The following is an 8,562-nucleotide window of genomic DNA, read 5'->3' on the forward strand; positions in this document are numbered from 1 at the left end:
AAATGCTTACACTGTGTATATTTTGAAAGATGGTGTCATTATCAATTATGCGCTGCTGCATTTCGTGCAGTCTTATTGCATTATTGGCAATCACCATGTTCAATATATGGGTCTCTTGCTCTGGAGTGAACATTCTTCCTCTGCCCCCAACATCTGGACGTCTAGCAATTCTGTAAAGTAACAATTTCAGTATTTTTGCATGTATGGTACTGTTGTGTTTCTCATTAGAGTATGGCAGTGCTACAAAGTACTTACCGATTCTCATTTCGAAATGTCCAAATGATGCTTGCCACAGTATAGCGGCTCAAATTAGGTTGAACCCGTTGGCCAGCTTCCCTCAGGGTCATCCCATGGTTGATGACATGGTCCACTATTGTAGCTCTGATGTCATCAGTTATTCTATTTCTTACTCTTCTTACCCTTCCTCTTTCCCCTCCTCGTCCTCTTCTTGCTCCTCCTTGTCCTCTTCCTCTAACTTCCTCTAACCCTCTTGCTTCTTCAACTCCACGTCCTCTCCCTCGGCCTCCTCTGATTCTCACTTTTCTTACTCTTACTGCTCCATCCATTGTACTCCACACAGACAGCTTACCTGTGGCTTATTTATAGTGCTTAGGCTGATTGCAAAGTGAACTAATTATCTAAAACAGTTTTCACATGTGAAAGTGTGCCAGACATTTGGTAAAATAGTGTTAATGATAGCCATACATGTGTATAATTTTGCTAGGAGTGTGTTGGAAATTTGGTAATTGAGTGTGAGCAGTGAGTTGTGTTTAAAGTTCTGCAAAAAGAGTGTTGTGCAGTGAATTGTGCCTACAGTTTGGCAAAATGTGTGTTACAAAATTGCAAACTGAGTGCAATGCAGTGTTTGTGCTTTTAGTTTTGCAAACTCAGTGAGTGGTTTTGCTATACGTATTAATAGTTTTAGAAATTTTGCTACAAGAATCACGATTAGCGCTTAAGCATTCAGAAAAAACTGTAACTTATCTTCCCGCAGATGTTTACTGAGGTTGGTCATCAGCATTTTGACAGCTGACAAACATTCTTTGCATTGCATGGTTATGTTGGAACTCTTTTCAGATTTTTGATTTATATTTCCAGTACTGGAGCACGTTTTTATATGCAGCCATATAGTGTCAACTCTCAGACAGCTTAAGGCAATTTAACTGTCCTATCAAAAGCATCAGAATAATAGCATCAAACTTTACTGAACGGCTGTGGCTGGAAATGGCAAAAGAAGACATTGTGCACATGAAAAATATGCAAAAGAACTAAATTAATATTATTCAACATAAGCCTTTTAGAGAAAATATTCACATACAACTCCAAACGTAATCATGAACATGTTCACAGTTAAATGCAACAGATTACATTTACATTTATAAACTCTTCCTCCCCAACACTGTTTAAAGCCAACAGACAGACAGTGATGTGTTAGCTCAGGGTCTCCAGCAGAGGGCAGACATGTTGTTTCATAGATCCAGCTGCTGAACCTCTAGATCTAATGATGTTGTTGCCTCTCAATCAAGTACATATGTTTGGTTTCGTCATTGATTGGGGAGGGAGACACTACAACTGGGGGGTCATCCTTCACAAAATATTGTCTGTCAAACTCTTCATTTCCTGCATTCTGGTGAATTTTGATGCATCAATTTATGGTGCAAATGGTTTTTATTATGTAAAGGAAATTATTTTTCTCTTTTATTGTTCAATACTTTCTGCATATTCAAAACATCACACATGTCAGGATGCATTTTTAGGAATCATGTCCATCTTTAAAAGTTATCTGTTAGAGAATAATAATAATATTAATAATAAGAAGAATAAGAATAAGAATAATAAACAGTAATAATAATTTATTTACAAATAACAGCAGGCTCAGAGAAAGAGGTAAATGAGACCTTTATTTTTCCCTTCATGTTCTTGACCCATGATGCTGCAAAGTAGACACAGTTATTGTTTTCCGGACATGTTTTGAGCCCCCTCAACGGTTATTTTTACTTCTTTTGAGGAGTGGGTGCTTTCATATTTTTTGAGGGAGACAAATCTACGTCTTCTATATATTGGGAGGGGGGAAAATAACCCCCCTGCTGAACCCCCCTGAAATTTACGCCTATGATTTCATTGTGAATCTTTTCAAAGGCAAGTAGAAAAAATATACCCCAATTTGTTTTACCATTTAAGTTATCTTAAATAGTTAGAAGCATGAAACAAATTCAAGTTATTTTAGTCTTTGGAATGGTTTGAGGGGTGGGGGGGTTGCCGTCTCTAAAGCTCTCGGAAAGAAGACTATTTGTTATTGCTGTGTACCCACTCTCGGAGGGGAGGGGTGAGAAGAGGCAGTGTTTAGGGTGGGTTCTTTTTTACACAGCTGGCTTTCTTTTTCAGACGGCCTGCAGAAATGTTCTGCAGAGAGTGGGATGTAACCAAACCTAAAAATGTAACCTATTTAACCTACCTATTTCAATATATTCCAAAGCAGTAGACCTCTTTATGGAATAAAAGTGTATGACTTGACACTAAGGAAAAACTGAAAATCATTCATTGGCCTAGATGAATGAGAGTGAATATCTGTAGAGAAAATAAAGTTGTATGTATCTGGGAGAACTTCCAGAAGATTCATGTAATTACACATAAATGGCATGTTTGAAAATCACTTGGGTGACTGTCCTACTCTAAGATAACAAATACTGGTATAAATTTCCTGCTGTTATCTGATCTGGATTTATGTTTTGCAGCAAAATGAATTCCTTCCCACAATTCTGGCCAAAATGTGGCCAGCAGCATCATTGTTACAAATACTATGCTGAAGTTCTAAGCTGACAATCAGGCACTGTTAGGACTTGAACCCAAGACCTCTTGCTTACAAGACAGGTGCTTTAACCACTATGCAACAGCACCTCCTGCAAGAACTCAATGACCTGGCAAAAACAGATATGAACAATGCTGAATCTCAAACAAGGGGGCAAGCCTCTCCTCTCTAAACGTAGCTCCAATGGAGCCATTTTAACGCTACAAAGCCATCACCTGCCATTAGCCTTCCATTGACCACCATTAATTTTTACGTCAATTTGAGAGCGAATAACTTTACATCTGAAGCGTTTAAAGACTCTATTTGTCTACTGTTTATTTCTAAAGAAACACGACAATGTTTAAAAGGCTCCATTATAGCTCCGCAGCAGATGTTTTTATAAAAATAGACTAACAATTGTGTCATAATGTGTCTACATAATGTGCTACATGCATGCAACAAATGATGTTACATAGATGCTGAATGCTGATGTGACCAAAAAAATGTTTTGAATTTGATCCAGTATTGAGCGAGATCCCAGTGACCGGGCGGCACACACCAAGGTGCGATGTAACCTAAGGGGGCACTTGTGCAGCTTTGATTTTTGTTAACTAAAAGTATTTTTTTTTTGCTCCTGAGAGGCTCAGATTACTCCTTAAAATGTCTGACAACTGTGCTACCTCTAGCTCACCCAGTAAGCGTGTGCACCCCATGTAGGCTGAGTCCTTTGTCCAGCGGCCCGGGTTTGAGTCTGACCTGCGGGCCTTTGCTGTGTGTCACCCCCCCATCTCACTTCATGGAGACCCTCTCTGAAACTACATATTTCACATAAAAGAACAAATGTATTTCTCTGTAGCAGACCTTTAAAACCTTACTCATGCCGCTTTGAAACCCAAATTAGAAAGCCTCCTAATCTTGTCTGGTATTGTCAGCTTCTCTTTGTGTCCATCCATCTTCGTCCACAGGGGGAGCAGCTGGAGCTGCTCTTCATGTCATACTTTCTTAATCCCTTTTGTTGCTGATTTCAGAGATGCCAGTCACCAAACAGGAAGTTGAATTTACAGTCCCCTGACCAATCAGCAGCAGCGTGTCATGATGACCTGAACGCCCAGCAGTCGAGGTCAGAGGAAGTTCCTGCAGAGGAAACAGCTTTCCAACATCTCAGTTCATCTTAAGTAAACCTCTAACAGTAGGAGAGCATGATAGAACTTTAACATGATGATATTCACATGTTGATGCTTTGAATCAAAAAAACAGATTAAATGTCATGAAGTAAGACAATATATTAATCTGAAATGCAGAAAGTTCAATCCCAATTCCTTTTTTTCTGCATGATAGAAAACACAGAATGTCTAGACATCAAACACAAAAAAACATGTTTCCTTTTTGTTGAATACTGTTTTTCCTAACGTGTTTTTGTCATCGTGTTAAAGCAGCAGTCAGAGTTTAGAGGCCAGACTCCATTAACCCTCTGAACTCATTTAAGATGTTCAGCTGAACCAAACAAAAATCTAAGTTTATCCCGAAGAAGAAGAAGTACTCAGATCCTTTACTGAAGAAGTAGATATACCACAGTCTAAAAATACTCCTGACGTGTTACTTCAGTAAAGAGGTATTATCAACAAAATGTCCTTAAAATGTCAAAAGTTCTCATTATGCAGGACGGCTTTTTTCAAACAGTTTTATCAATGTAGAATATTATATTCTGTTTTTACCAATAATGAATACATGTTAGAGTATTTTAATGTCAATCAGTGTGGCCATATGTGTGCCTATTTCAGATTAGATTAGTACTGCATCATGTCCTATTGTTTTATGTAGAACGTCACTTACAACCACTAAGCAACAACTATCGTCTAAGTGACTAATGTGAAAAACAGTCTTTGACGTTGGTCATTGGTCATTGGCGAGAACGCTGTAACCGGCAGCCACGAACCGGGCTGCAATGTAGCCCTCCGTCCACTAAAAAGTGTTGTGTGAAGGTTGCAATTTTCCCTTTGTTTTGCTTCTACAGCAGTCCGACCTAATACTGGACCAATGCCAAAGATTGTTGTTCCAGTCAGTCAGACACAAACCCATGGGGAAATAGGGTGAAAAGGGGGTGGCAGTTGTTCAGTCCGTAGGGAGTTGGGTTGGGAACCGGAGGGTCGCTGGTTTAAAAGTACGGAGTGTGGACTGGTAGCTGGAGAGATGCCAGTTCACCTCTTGGCCACTGCCAAGGTGCTCTTGAACAAGGCACAGCCCCCCCCCCCCCCCCCCCCCCCCCCACACACACACAACCACTCAGGGCGCTGGTCCAGCACTGACAGCCCACTCAATCTGACATCTCTCCATTAGTACATGCATAAGACCTGAGCATGTGTGTGTAGTTCAGGCCTGTGTGTAGTGAGTGTAATAACAACTGTGTAAACTGTAATTTCCCTGTATGGAATCAATAAACAGTATAAATTAAATATACAAGGTTTTAACTCTGCAGGGTGCCCAAACTTTTGCAAACGCCATTGTTTTGTTTTCTGTTATTTTGAAAGTGTAAATGATGGAAATAAAATCGAACTTTTTGTGACATATTATACAAATGTCTAATCTGTCATTTGATGCCTTTTGGAGATTTTTTGACTTTTTTTGACTTCTTAATGCACATTACTACAAATTTTTACCTGGGGTGCCCAAACTTTTGAACCCCACTGTTTCTAAAATTTTACCTAATTTTTTAGATAAAAAAGGAGAAATTATAAATTATTTTGACTAATAGTTAAGATCAGAGGAATGTACCGATGAGTTTAGTCAGGAATGAAAGTGATAGCATTGCATGGAATCCAATCCATTTTTCTCTGGTAATTTGGTTAAAAAGATATAGACATATTTTAAAGGGGTCAAATTTGACCTGAGGACAACAGGAGGGTTAATACTGGACCAGTTTCAAAGATTGTTGTACCTTTAACTCACTTAGTCACAAAAACATAGGAAAGTAGGGGCTAGGTTGAAAAAAAAAGTAGTTACCCTTTAATGTCACTGCTGATGAGTAACAGGTCAGAGTGTCTGTATTGGTCAGGGTCACTCACTCACACACACAGACACACACACACACTTCCCAGTTCTGATGATGTATGTGTTTTTGTCATAGGTATAGGAAGTATTCAGATCTTTTACTGCAGTTAACGTACTAATACCCAAGCTACTCTCATGAACCATTTGTACATATAGCTACAAAAAGTGACACCGTAACTGTAATTGTATACATTTGTCAGCTATATTTAACAGGAAAGACCGCTTTCATAGGATATAATTTCAATTGTTGTGCATAACTTTTTGTAAGATATCAAATTAATCTGTTCATCAGATTGTGCTTCTCAAAAAAAGAACAAAAAAGTGCAGAGAACAACAACAAAAAATGTCAGAAAAGCATTAAAAAAAGCTTCAAAATACTAAAGTAACATCAAAATCATTTATTATTAGTGATTAATACCATATTCTGTTGTTTGAGTAGCATTTAATGATGTACTTCATGTAAAAAGTAAAGTAAAAGTATCATAGTATAGGTGCGTGTGTGTGTTTGTGTGTGTGTAAAAAGGGGAAGTAGTGTGTGTATATAAACTGATGCTGAAGTCAATCTCATCATCATCTGATCTGCTCATCAGAGACTCAACAGACCCACTTCTCTCCTTCATCTGAGCGGTGAGACACACACACACACACACACACACACATACACACACATTGTATGACTAAACTGCACAAACAATAAACAGTGTAGGACACCTATTCTATCATACTTATTGTTTGTGCAATTTCATCTGTAGATGCAAAGATCAAAGTGTTCATTAGTCTATACATTTCATTATACCTACTTATCAAAAAGTACTTCAAAAACTGATTTCATGTAATTATTCCATTTAATTTTACAGATTTCTCCTGCATATTTTTTAAAACATGAACATATCAAATGAATTACAAAGATAGACTGTGAATTTACATGTCCATTGCAAAAGGTGTATTATCAGATACACATACTTAAATTATCAAAAGTAAAAGTACTCGTAATGCAGAACAGCTTCTTGAGTGTTTTTATCTCACATCTTTTAAACAGAATGTAGAAGAAGATCTGAAAATTTATAACATTTTTATATAAATTATAAGGGCTTTTACATAATTGAATTCAACGTGTGGAATATTTTGTCCAAATGTGACCATTTGTATTCTCTGTGCAGAGTGACAGTGTCTCTGTGGGGCTTTATGATGACATCTTATAGGGACATAGTGATACACTCAACACATAATTCACGGTTTTAAATTGTTTTTACTCAGGATTTTCTTTAAGAGCTGCAGACAAATAACTGAAAATATTCCTTTATTTATACAAATTTTGCAAAGAAAAGAATTGTTGTAGCTCCAAGACACTTTGTGCATAGTGGGGCTATCACCAGACCAAGCTGAGCTCAAAGGATCTGAGATTGAGCATTGGTCTGGGGAGTCTGCTCTGAATTTTCTCTTCACAAGAGGCGGGACTCTGTACGCAATTGGATAGTCCTTCAACCAATCAGACCAATGATCCGGGTGACGTAGAAGCGACAGCGACATCAACGGGTAGCTTTGCTTCTGTGGCATTCGGTGGTCGCTCTGAATGTAAACAAGAAGCTGCTTGGCCGCTTCTCTATCGTTATCGTGGTAAACCAGCCAATGGCACGCCAGGTAGATAAGCCAGTTTGTGATTGGTTACCGCAAAATTGTGAACTGAAGCAGGAGAATTAAACGTGCCGGTTTCCAGACCAAGCTGCAGGGAGAAATCAGATCGCCACGCATCAAAAGAATTAAATAAATAGAAAAAAGTCAAACAAGTGAAATCCAAAGTTACGCACTGGGTCGTTTAGAAATATCATTGCGATTCAGTTTTTATGTCAACAGGTTGTAATCTTTACACATTTATATAGATTATTAAGCGATTCACCATGCATTGGGACCTTTCTATTCATGTTTCCTGCATTAAATCTTTGTTTCTCTGTCAGTGCAGTGACTTCAGTGAAACCTCCAGCCATCATGTCTCCATCAAAGAGGAAGTTCAACCCCTTCAAGGGGCGATACCCAGAGAAGGTAATGCATCACTGCCAACAATTTACAAATTCAAAAAGAAGAAAGGTCCAAGGCACTCTTCTTGCAAAAAGATAAAAATCTGAAATTATGAATATTTTTGTCTAATATTGACGGGTCATCACAGACTTGTATATGTCAACGTTTTGAAAGCATTATTCTTGAATTGTTTTGGACAATGTGGTTAAACAAAACTCATTTTTCGGAAATAGAAACCTTGAAAACAGATCAAGTTTGACCCGAGGACAACTTGAGGGTTACTCAGTTAGTTGTTTGGTCTATAAAATGGTTATAAAAAAAGAATGAAAAAATTGGTCCAAAAGCCAAAGAATGTGTCTTCAAATGTCTCGTTTTGTCCACAACACAAACACATTCAGTTAACTTTCAAAGAGGAGAGAAGAAAATAGAACCTATTTACATTTAAGAACCAAGAATCAGAGAATGTTTATGTTATAAAAGAATAATTCAAACCAAAAAATAATCCATTATCAAAATAGCTGATGATTAATTTCATTGTTGACAACTACTCGATTAATCGATCCTCTTTGCTGCTCTGTATCTAAAATTAGTTCCACGTTGATGAACTACAAATATAAAATGTATTTAAATTAAATCATTCCTCTCTTTCTTTCATTATTTCTAATTTAATTTTATTAATCTTCAGGTGTCAACCTCCAACCTTGCCGGTT

The 8,562-nt window shown here is 37.7% G+C and overlaps 1 protein-coding gene and 1 long non-coding RNA gene across 2 annotated transcripts in view; both read left to right on the plus strand.

Annotated features, from left to right (window-relative positions):
• LOC116674250 (coagulation factor XIII A chain-like) overlaps positions 1-8,562 on the plus strand; it is a 32,082-nt gene that overhangs the window by 324 nt on the left and 23,196 nt on the right. The window lies entirely within an intron of this gene.
• On the plus strand, positions 6,373-8,554 carry LOC116674069 (uncharacterized). Its single transcript, XR_004327944.1, has 3 exons — positions 6,373-6,463; positions 7,797-7,876; positions 8,538-8,554. It is a non-coding gene; the product is annotated as an uncharacterized LOC116674069 (long non-coding RNA).

This window comes from Etheostoma spectabile, chromosome 24, assembly GCF_008692095.1.
Source record: "Etheostoma spectabile isolate EspeVRDwgs_2016 chromosome 24, UIUC_Espe_1.0, whole genome shotgun sequence".
NCBI classification, from domain to species: domain Eukaryota; kingdom Metazoa; phylum Chordata; class Actinopteri; order Perciformes; family Percidae; genus Etheostoma; species Etheostoma spectabile.